Below are 11,958 nucleotides of genomic sequence, written 5' to 3'. Positions count from 1 at the left end.
TGGTTTTTGAACGAACGTTAGACTACGTTAGTTCGCTCTTCGCTATGTGTGAGATGAAGTGTCTATTGCTGCCATTTCTATCTGATCTCCACAATGCTACTTTGGAATATAATCACCATGCTCCATTCTGTCTGAATGAAATGTTTTGATTTACCTGGGATGTTGGGCTTAAGGCGTCGCGGTGAGAAATTGTTTTGGATGATGATAACCTTGATTTGTTTTGCTCGACTGAAGTGGACAAAACAAATCATTTGTTTGATTGTGCTCCTGAATGCACCCCAAGATTGTATGCACTTGAGCATGCAAATTCTACTTGTTTCATGGTGGGGTGTGACTGTAATTTAGTGGCAACCAAAAACATAAAAACAAATCACTCTTTTACAGACATACATACACCAAGGTATAGACACTGCTTTCACAACACTCATGTTAGAGCATTGTGACATGAATGCAAAGTGTTTGCATTAGATTAGATGTCCTTTATTTGTCCCACAGTGTGGGGGATATTATTTTTAATCAAAAGAAACCAGTGCGATATGAAGGTGTATTATATATGGACAAATATTTCGTTTTTAGTCTTATAAACATTCCGCAACTTCTTCAATGCAGTGCACTGCCCTAGCTCCTCCTCTCGCGTGACGTCACGCACAAACGGATGTCAACAAGAGCGCGTGTCGGCTTCTGGCTTGCCGTACTTTGCTTCGCCATGATTTGACAGCTCGTTGCTAACTACTTAGTGACTTAGTCAGCGGGATACACCAGAAAGGAATGTCATAAACGCCCGTATTCGCGATGAACTGTTGAGTAAACGTGAAGGACACGCGGAGAGCCTGGAGGATGATTCGTCTAAGGTACTGTTTGATTTCATTCAGCCTTTCAAACTGTGATGCTAACAGATGACAGCTTTGCTGTGGTTAGCTTCCCGGACAACGTTGTTGCTAAGGGCAATTCCCACCGGTTAAAGTGCACCAGAATATTTCATTTCATATTTAAAATGTCATTTGCAAACGAACTGGAGCTTCTGTACAAGTAGTTCATCTGTTTACATCCGGACGTTGAGTGTGTTTATGGAAGTGTTGCACAAGTTTGACTCAACAACGACAAAGTTCATTTTGTCTCTTAAGAGGTTGGTTTCACGGTTGTGTGGCTATACTTCATTTGGCTGAATGTTGCTTTGAAAACACGGTGGTTCCATTGTGCATCCAAGGCGGTTAAGTCGTAGGTAATGCAATTGTCATTTTGTTTTAAAGAGGCAACTTTTAAAACGCAAGATTCACAGGTCGACTGGGCTTATTTGCTTGGTCTTTATCATCTATGCTTCGTCGTTTTTCTCAGACTGCTGTAGCGACTTGAGTCATGTAAAAAAATAGAAAGCCTCTGTAGAGAGGAATAAATATGTCCTGTGAGAAATCATAAAATACTGCAATGAAAGGAGACAATTCCCAATGCTCAACTGAGGTATTTCTCCGCTAAGTTCAGGATTTCCGAATTGATTTCAGCGTCAGAACCACGGAGGAGCAGACGTTCAACTGGAGTTTTGACTCACAACAGCAGTGGTAGTTGCTTGTTGGAGATATTAATAAAAGAATGATTATTTGGATGTGGATCAGTGCATCACAACAATCGCTCACGCACAACTTTAAATGTGGTGAATAAAACAAAACTTTCCTTGTGTCACTGAACACTGAACTGCAGAAAGAGCCTTGGGGTCGTGAAGCTTTATAATTGAAGGAGTGGCTTCTTCTGTAACGGGTCTCATGAACAATGATAAAAATTCTTGACGTGGCCTGACACAGCTTATTACCTCAGAACCATGTGATGATCTTGATTTTGATTCATTTGATTGTGTCATGTGAAGGAGTAGATTTCGATGACTATAGAGTCATATTTAACACATTTTTCAAATGTTTGGCTGTTGTTAATGTGCTGTATGATTCAGTACCTTTATATTCGTTCCCAAATTCAAGTTTATTTCTGTTCAGTTAGTTCATATTTGCATCGCTCTGGAATTCATACTGTTTTGTCCAAGTGTCTTCTGTGCTGAGCGGTGCTTAGCGCACACGCTCCGTGCATTACGGAGCCGGTTTTGCAACACATGGCTGTCAAGTCCATATGGGCTGACACATTAAGCAGAAAGGTCCCACTATTGAAATCGCTGAGGGCCTAATGTATCCACACACCATGACAAAACCCGATATAGAGGTGACTATTCTATTATTTTTATAGTTGGTTAAATTGTGAGTGTGTGAGACAATGAGCGACCATGAGAGAGTGTGCTCTGAGATGTTTGTAGCTTCATGTCAGCTAACAAAAGTGGTGCCATGTTTCCAATGACAAACGTTTTTTGCCATTGTTTTGAGGTGACATTTTTTCCCCCGGCAGAACAGTCTTGGGGGGGGGGAGCAGTACGGGTCAAGGCAGCCACCTTTATTACAGAGCGATATGGGAAACCCTCATATTGAAGCATGTATTCATTGTCAATATAGTACACGTGAAATATTGATACCGTATTGCGCTATCGAGTATCGTAATACTTTAGTGTATCAATATTTTAATACACCCCACCCAGGAATCCTTGCAAAGTCATTAGTTTAACTGAAGTTTTTGACTGTGATTGAGTATTGCTTACAATTAGGGGTCACGGTTTGGACTTGCCATTGGCACTACATAACTTTTACAGATGTTGATTTGATCCTTGACATTTCTCCTCACCTCTGAAGCAACAATGATGGAGTGGACTGTGAACCCAGACCATGCAGCCTCCACTACTGTTCACAGTGTATTTTCTCATGCGTCTGCTTCTATTTTCCTGTTCCCCCCCCCCCTTTTTCCCATAACACAGTAAAGCATCAGTTCCAGTATGTTCTTCCTGTAGACTGATGGCTAACAGACGTGCAGAAGCATTGTCATGCTCTGTGAAACTGTATGACTGAAAATCTTCATCAGTGGATGAATAGTCCTCTTCAGGATCTGTGTCAGTCAAATTCGCTTCATCGTTGACTGCTTACCGCCTATCTGAAGGCGGTTGTCAAACTGTATGTAGTTCAATACTGCGAGAGAAACATGCCCACAATTGTTGCTCAGATTGAAGTCGTAGGTGACACATTCTTCAAATATGTTGTTGATCTTCTACTCAGTCTTTTCAGTCGCTTCTGTCAGTACCAGTCAGCCCGTGTGACTGTCGTCAAGGTAGCGTGTCCAGCAGCACAGAGCACATCTCAATTGTAATGTAGTGATTGGTCATAGTTCCCATAGCTATCTGCCGACTTGGAAGTCTGTAGTGAGCGCTACAGCGGATACCCGGCATAATTCATCCACACATAAAGACACGATCACGCGTTCTCACTGAAGTGGGTGTGCGATGGGGCTTCCATAACATGGCTTAAGCACTGCATAAGAATAAATTGGAATCGCTTGTTAAGCATGAAGGAGTATGCTCCTGTGTCTGCAGCAGTAAACACAGTGCAGCCGACTTGCAGCACTGAAAGTTTTAGAAGGAACTGCTTCTGTGACTTAATATGCTGCTGCTTTGCTGCCACCATCCCAAAGTGTACAATATTCATAAACTAACTTCAAAATGCGGCAGATGAGCTTGATTTGCTTGAGTCTTGTGGCGACTTTGGATAGCGGTCTATACGGATTGTGACTCAGTGGCTAACAGTTGCACCACTACTTACAATGTAACCTATAATTCTTCTAAAGATTCCTTGAGGTTTTCCGGTGGCATCTCTGACTGTCTGACCTTGGTCTCTTTCTGGATTGACAGTGTCCTGATTTCTCATACAGGCCCCCAAGGCTGCAAATATTTGTTATTGTGATTTCCATTGTATTCACCTGCCAAATATTTTAAACATAGAAATTATGTATTCCCCACTTAATGATTAGCAAGCTAATTCGTATCTTACTTATCAATTGCTTATGAGTGTACCATTTACACACTTTAAAAATGTTATGCTATGAAATTTCTTTTTTTTCAAAGTTTTTTTTGTTCTGGATGAGCTTCATTTCTTCATGCTACATTGTAACCTGTTGTGGAAGGGTGCTGATTAAGACATTAAACCATGGGCGTGTAAACTGTCCAGAAAGGGCCGCAGTAGTTTCTGGTTCTGTTCCAACCTATCAGGTTTAACTGATCAGGTGTCAGCTGAACCAAGCAACAGCAGACTGACAATCAACTGAGTACAGTCTGCAGACACCTGATTTGAAACAAGCTTTGTATTCTACTTGGGTTGGAATAAAAACCCACTGCGGCCCTTGTGGACTGATTTGGACACCCCAGCCTGTAACTGTCTGAACAATGTAACATATTTAGAGATGTCTTGTTTGTCTTTTTGTGGACTACAAAAATATGTGGCATAAATAAAACTGTATTCACTTCACTTTGGGTCAGATAAAAATAGACTTAGATGACAGTATAGGAGCATGCAATGCTCAAATGGCGAAAATATCCCAAGAGATTTGGCAAAAAGAGAGAAAGAAGTGACTTTAGCTGTTGTCCGCTGTGCGTCTGCAAGCCCTTCAAGGATACATAAAAGATTAATTAACATGCACTTTTTTGCGTTGTGGGAAAAGTGCAAGAATGTTGTCAATTGTTCTGGTATAATCCTCACACAGTACAATTGTAAGGCTGGACGATATTGTCTCTAATTCATGTACTGATTAAACATTTTGGCTGAATGATTAAGATGCACAATATTGAATAATACCAGATATTTGCAAATGATGCAAATTTTAAGTGCATATGTCTCATATAAATTATCTATGTTTTATTTATTATCACTCCATATGGCCATTTTTTTACTCAAAGACTTTCATTTAAATGTTTAGGTCACTGAGAACATCATTCTTTCCCTTTTCTGAAGGATAGGTGGGTGATACATTTTATACTGCGGTTGATCTGCATTAACATATGACCGTGCTTTTTGATAATCTTTGGCAGCAAAGTGAGCTGAGTCCATCCTGCACCCAAACATGATCTTATTTCATACATGCGACTTTAAAAATGCATGAGCTGAATAGCAATGAGAGATTTGCTCTGTGCCTTGTTTTGCAATGATTACCTGATCATCTGAAGATGACCTTGATGCTCAAGTGCCTCAGTGAGTGTTGTGTTGCACGTGGTGGATTGGGTACTTCCAAATCGATTTTTATTTTTTTTTTTTTAAACTGATAAAAACCAGGAAAAAATATTCACAACACTACATTAGAGTGTTTTAGGGAGGACAGTTTACGTAGATACAATAATCCGTCAACAGATCACGTTTCACCTTTCTTGTCCTATATCTGTTTCTTGCCCTTATCTTTATCCACATTTAAAGTTTTACGGCTGACTCTGAAAGCAGTTGCAGTATAATATAATATTATATGTCATAAAAGAACTGCAAATGGCTTTCAGTGTCAGCCGTCAAACATTACATGTGGATAAATTATGATTAAAATACATGTAAATAATTACTATTGTGCTTGTCCAAACTCTTGTCATTGAAGTGGTAAGCACACCTGCTAGATGTATTTACCTTTGACCAAGAGTGATGATTCTTAGCCATCATCTCACTCACTCTGCAGTTTTTTCTATTTTACAGTATGCCTTCATTGCATGTCATTTTCGGTATGTTGCTGTTGTACAAGATTTTGTGCGACGAATTTTATAGATATGTTTCTCGCTGCGTGTTGCGCGGAAGCAGCAGGTTGCCGTCTTCACCTCGAGGCTAACAGAGTGAAACTGCCCAAACTGTTTTAAAAGGTTTTTGGGGGTTGTCTTGGGGGGTGGGTGACAAAGTGACGTGATGATGAGGGTGGGACGTGGTCACCATCTCAAAGATCATTCCCCTTGCAACCATGAGACCTTATTATTGTTTTGCAGCTTTGGTGACTTTGACACACCCATACTATGTAAGAGAAATTTGTCTGGAGCTGTGACATTTGATAATCTAAAAGAATACCAAGACACCATGGAAGTAGTTATTTAACATTGAGGAGGAAGCTAATAAGTCAGTAACATTAAAAATAAGGCATCTGCTGTAGTTTGCCGTGGGAATATGATGAAATCTACTGCCTTCTCACCTTTTCTTGCTTTCTGGGAATTTTACTCCATTAGACATGACACAATATACGTCAACAATTCCCTTCCTTGACTGTTACATTGTTTAGTCATTTTTGGCATCATTTCTTTCTTGAAACATTTTACAGAAAAAATGAACACACTTTAAAACTCAACATTTAATTTACACAATATATTTTGTGAAATTTTTGACATGAAAATAAACGTAAAAAGCGTAAAAGAATTGTATACGTTGCTCAACGTTTATTTGCTCAAATAAACGTTGAGCAACGTATACATTTCTTTTACGCTGAGCAACTTAAAAGAAATGTATGCGCTTTCCACCCACTGGTTTTCTTTTTCTGATTGCACACAAACCAATTAAACGGTGAAGCCTGACTATCTTATCTTGATAGATTCTGTGGCGATAGGCTCGGCTCATCGCTCTGACTGTTTGATGAAAGACAGGAGCTGATTAGCCGCCAAGACATTTGAAGTGACTCCAGCACCAAAGCCTGGCTCCAATTCTGCCAGGACTCTGCGACTGAAACTGCCCGACATCGGGATTAATGCGCAAAAGGATTTGACTGTTTTTCCTACCTCTCAGCAACTGCCAAAATCCGATGCATTGGAAGGTGATAACAATTATATCCTTTTGTTTTGTTCGCTTTTCATTAGTATTTGTTTTATAGATTTGGTTACACAGTCAATAAAATGGAATTATCCAAATGCCAGTTCATGTCACAATGATGCATCTCCAGTGTTCAAATATTCTACAACGTATATTCATTAAAAACCAGCTCTAGTTCTTAGAAATAGGTTATGCCATCACTGAAAGACTTTTAAAGAATTCACTCAAGAAGAGTGCTGCAACAGAAAGCAGATTGCTTTTTTGTTTTCTTTTTTTTTATTTACACATATGCCCACTCCAATAAAATTGTTAAATCTGTGTGATAATAGTCTGTGTTATGTGCTTGCATTTTTTTATTCCAAATTTTGACAATGGTGATTAAAATACTGCTAGTACTTAAAATGCAAGGGCAAGTACTAATACTTAAAATGTTAAACTCTGTATCTTGTTTTGAATTATAAGAGCTAACATACAACACAATCTGTCTTAGTGGTTGTCATTACCTCTTGCTTGGAATTCAGCAGTTTTTCTCTGCTCATGTCAATATATTTGATGAGCATGTAAGTTTACATCTAGTGGACTACTATTTTTCCTCAAAGTGAAGCACTAAAAACTGATATTGCCAATTGTCCTGATGCCACGTTCTTTTCTGGAACTGTCTGGAATCCATGGTGAGCAAAGGAGTCAAATCCGGTACATATCAATATTTGTTCTTACTTGGTGTTTAAGATTAGCTTTTAATTGTTTTGACCCATATCTGACCCATATTGCAAAAGTCCATCAATGTTGTTTGGTTGTATACCGTAATTTCCGGACTATAAGCCGCTACTTTTTTCTCGCGGTCTGAACCCTGCGGCTTATAAAACGATGCAGCTAATATATGGATTTTTACAGGGATATTCAAATCAATCGGCCACCGATTATGAAAGGCTGAACTCGATTGTGATCTGTGAATGCCGACCACTGCCTGTCATTGCCGGTCACAAAATCCGATCACATGTGACAGCAGCCGTTCTGATGAGGCACCGCCCGCGGTTTGTGATGCGTCCGCTCCTCCCTCCCGACTCGCCACTCGCTTGGCAACGGCGTGTCTAATGCGGAAGCTTTTTTCAGTCTGTCGTGTAAAGTTTGCATCCTGCAGCACATGCACGTTAAAAGGCGTCAACGCCACGAATTCAATACGATATTTAAAACACCAGCACTTGACGGAGCACAGAGAGTTGATCATGAAAGTGAAACTGCAGGAACCAGCGGTCACTCGCGAGACTCGCCGGTCTGAGCGTGACGTTGAGAACGCGAAGCATATTGCCCGAGAAATAGTCATTAATTTCACAGCGCCAGATGAGCAGCCTTTCTCAGGTGTCGTTTTAAGACGGAATCAACCGCGGCCGAATCCGCTGCATCTGTGTGTGTCAGATGCAGCGTTCGCGGTCCACCACCTGAATCTGAAACGTTTGCAACCGTCCAGAGTGAGAACTTTCATGAAAGAGGTTGAAGACAGCTGCTTCAGCTGAGTGCTCTCCCTGTCTCTCGGAGCATCCCGAGTTTTTAGAGTGTAATGAGCGTGCTCTTTGCTGGCAAAAATATTGAGCTTCGTCACATCAAACCGATGACATCACAGGTGTTTTATTTACCTTTAAAGCGCTCAAATTGCGCTGTTTTCGCCCGCCTGTCCGCAGCTCTGCTGACAGAGACGATCTACTGGAGGGTGAAAACAGCGCTTTCTGAACACTTTAAATGTAAATAAGATGTGAGGAGTTCATGACTGGAGTTCAGAACATTGACAAGGTTGTTTCACACTGGACCCGGTTTTCAAAACTAGTACTAGAGGATCGCTAGAAGTGATTCTCATGCATTTTCTGTGGCGCAGACAGCAACGGTGCACCCGCGGCTTATAGAGCGGTGCGGCTTATGTATGAAAAAAATCCATTTTCCTTCTTAGATTTGGTGGGTGCGGCTAATATTCCGGTGCGCTCTGTAGTCCGGAAAATACGGTATTTATCTGTTTCATATGATTATATTTTGTACTAAAGAGGAATATATTCTAATTTCTGGTTTTGAAGGAGACCTCTGAATAGAAAAGACTATTCATCGCCTCTTGGACTGAAAAGTCTTCCATCATTTCCTAAGCCTGGCCTTGGCTTTTCTTGGAGGCCAACGACAGCTGTTGGCACATGAATGAGAAGTGACACAGACAATTAGAGAGTTGAATTCAGGCTGGCCTGACCTTCTGATCAATGCACTCCCTATTTAGGGTTGGCGTGGTAGAGACCAGCTCTCCTTTTTCCAGACTAATAAAGACGGCACCAAGAGCAGCTCTCGGGATGGACTGCCAATTCTTTTAACACCCACATCGATTCTCATTACCGTTAATGGTGTCTATGCTGGAGTGAGCCGGATGTTGAAGAGGGTGTGGGTGGGGTGGGGTGAAGCGTGGAGATTTGATGAAGGGCAGAGTCGTGGAATCATGACTCTACTTGGTGAAATGGCTATCAAAGATTGTGTCCTGCACCTGTGTTAGAAAACCAAATGGAAGTGATCTCCATAGATCATACAGAAAAAAGTCTCATGTGGAAATTGTACTGCTGCCAAGAAGCATGGATGCAAATATGTTGCCCGGTTGAAAGAGTCTTTTTATTTCTTTATTTATTTTCTGCATCTAATTCGATGCAGTGTGTGATACTAATTGGGCTTAAATGTAATGAGAGAAACCATTAATTACTGAAAATCCTGTCACCTGAGTTGTTTAAAGTCCTGTAGCTTTTCATTTACATTGATATTAATAGGTGCAACTGTGGATTGGATGATGATACCGCATTCACATTCTTGGTGTGTATTGGAACGGGCACAAAACTGTTAGACCAAATGTGAAATATTGTGCATTGTGTTTCTTCGGTGCAGCTTCAAAGACAAAGCTATAAGCTTCAAGCACTTCTTCTTCAATGGTGTCGGATTCACAACCGTTATATACACTGCTGTGATCAATTTGTCTTCAGGGTGTGTTCCTCACTTTAAGATTCTTGTTATCAGAAACAAATCTTTTCAACTTTCACTGCAGGTTCCATTTTTGATAAAAAGCAACATAAATTGTAATGTTTCATTAAATTGAAATATGCATTAATTGAACGTTAACTGGAAATAAATCATGTTATTACTGTATTTATATTGGTCTTTATTTGTAATTAAATAATTTTCTTTATCAGTGTACCAAAAACAAAACATAATTTCAATGTTTTGACTGTTTGGTTCCTTAGCTTTGCCCGCAATGCATCTATTATTGTCCCTGTAGCTTAGATACATGCAAGCCTCCAAGGCTATTACCATTAAAATCTGCTCCCAGATTTCACGGCAGATAACCGCAGTGGTATCTCTCTTTAATTGCTTGTTTCCTGAGAACTATTAACTACCAGAGAAGCATGTCAAATAGCTTCCCATATCACTTCCAACGACAAGCACAAATGAGAAAATACAGCGGCATATTCCGTTGTTCAGGTCCAAGTAATTGTGTAAGTTCTATTTTAATCTGCAGCCATTCGCCATGAAATTCAGTTAATTACAACCATATGCAAATCAATGTTTGTTCTCTGGAAAAAAAAATTGACTTAAACCTGTGATAATGAATTTCGAGTGCTCTAAGTACCTTCACCTTCACCTTCTTCTGCCGCTTATCCGGGGTCGGGTCGCGGAGGCAGCATTCGGAGCAAGGAAGCCCAAACTTCCTGATCCGCACAAACCTCCTCCAGCTCTTCCAGGGGGATCCCGAGGCGTTCCCAGGCCAGACAGGAGACATGATCTCTCCAGCGAGTCCTGGGTCTTCCCCGGGGTCTCCTCCCGGTAGGACATGCCCGTAACACCTCCCCAGGGAGGCGTCCAGGGGGCATCCGGATCAGATGCCCGAGCCACCTCAGCTGGTTCCTCTTGATGTGGAGGAGCAGCGGCTCCACCCCGAGCTCCTCCCGGATGACCGAACTCCTCACCCTATCTCTAAAGGTGCGCCCAGCCACCCTGCGGAGGAAACTCATCTCAGCCGCTTGTATCCACGATCTCTTTCGGTCATGACCCAAAGCTCGTGGCCATAGGTGAGGGTGGGAACGTAGATCGATCGGTAAATCGAGCGCGTCGTCTTGTGACTCAGCTCCCTCTTCACCACGACGGTCTGAAACAGCGACCGCATCACTGCATCACACTACCAACCCGCAGTGGAAGTTGACAGATAGCAAGAAGCCGTTTCGGACGGTTATATTGAACTCTGTCACGATCATGCTGACCGATTAACTAGTTTAACTTCGGATGTACAGAATCATTCAAGTCGTTCAACGCTGTCACTGTCATGGCGCTGTAGTCATCGTCAAACGTGCTTCCTACGGCAGGTTTTTCACTTACCGTTACTTATGCATCAACTTTGATACTGGTTCCTGAACAATGCTTCTTACAATACAAATTTTGCAACATGTTTATTAGCATATAAAAGCCTGTCAATATTTTTGTCTTGTATAGATTTGTTCGCTACATGTTAGTGACATTTATACTGAATAATAAACACTTTTGATTATCGAAGTCCTCACATGTTGTCGACTGATCTTGGCAACCCTTTTGTGGAGTTTGGGGAGTTTAATAAGTCTGATGCATTTTCTGTGGTTTGCTTGATTAATAATTTGAATCTGACTAAATAGGGCAGCTTCCGCTACTTTGATCATCAAATATAATTTTAATTTAGGTAGAAGTTTCACTGTGGCAGATGGTTGGCATTTGCACTTTTTTTTTTTTTTTTTTTTTAAATGGCTCTGTTAATTTCCTGTTCCTGCTTCTTGAACTTTTTTCTCTATTTAAACATCACAAAGATGTCTGGTCTGGTTTCTCTGCCTGTCTCTGGTTCTGGGCAGTAATGTGTAATTTATGGAGCAGGTTATATAAAGCCTGACAGTCTGACAGGACCAGGTGGTCCACTGTGCTGCACCATGCTTTGCAAGGTGGCAGTTGTTTGTCCCCTCATTAAAGTTGGCCTCAGCTCATGCGTATGACACTCAGTTACCATATTTGTGCGCTGATAAAAACTGTGGCTCGAGTGCCGAAGCTGGAGTTGCAACATTGCGTTTACTGATTGCTTAACTTGTGATATTGAGCGACTTAAAAATGTATTTCTTCTTGTTAGTATTACTTGATTAATTTGGTAAAACATGTCTCTGTGAAGGTTGAGTTTCAATCCTTATTCAAATTGTGATTCGTGTGTACAGCAACACCGCAACCATAATGTTTGTAGAGTAAAGCTAAGGTTTCCATTCGACAG

At 41.0% G+C, this 11,958-nt stretch overlaps 1 protein-coding gene across 3 annotated transcripts in view; it reads left to right on the top strand.

The window, feature by feature from the left end:
• Positions 1 to 696: 696 nt before the first annotated feature.
• Positions 697 to 11,958, top strand: part of enox2 (ecto-NOX disulfide-thiol exchanger 2) — a 149,243-nt gene continuing 137,981 nt past the window's right edge. For all 3 annotated transcript variants that reach the window (XM_053878319.1, XM_053878317.1, XM_053878314.1), the window contains exon 1: positions 697 to 851. The gene's annotated coding sequence lies outside the window, so the exon portion shown is untranslated. The remainder of the gene's footprint in view (positions 852 to 11,958) is intronic.

This window comes from Synchiropus splendidus, chromosome 11, assembly GCF_027744825.2.
Source record: "Synchiropus splendidus isolate RoL2022-P1 chromosome 11, RoL_Sspl_1.0, whole genome shotgun sequence".
Taxonomy (NCBI): Eukaryota; Metazoa; Chordata; class Actinopteri; order Syngnathiformes; family Callionymidae; genus Synchiropus; species Synchiropus splendidus.
Note: the sequence above shows the minus strand (reverse complement) of the source record. Positions and strands in the feature narration are given on the sequence as shown.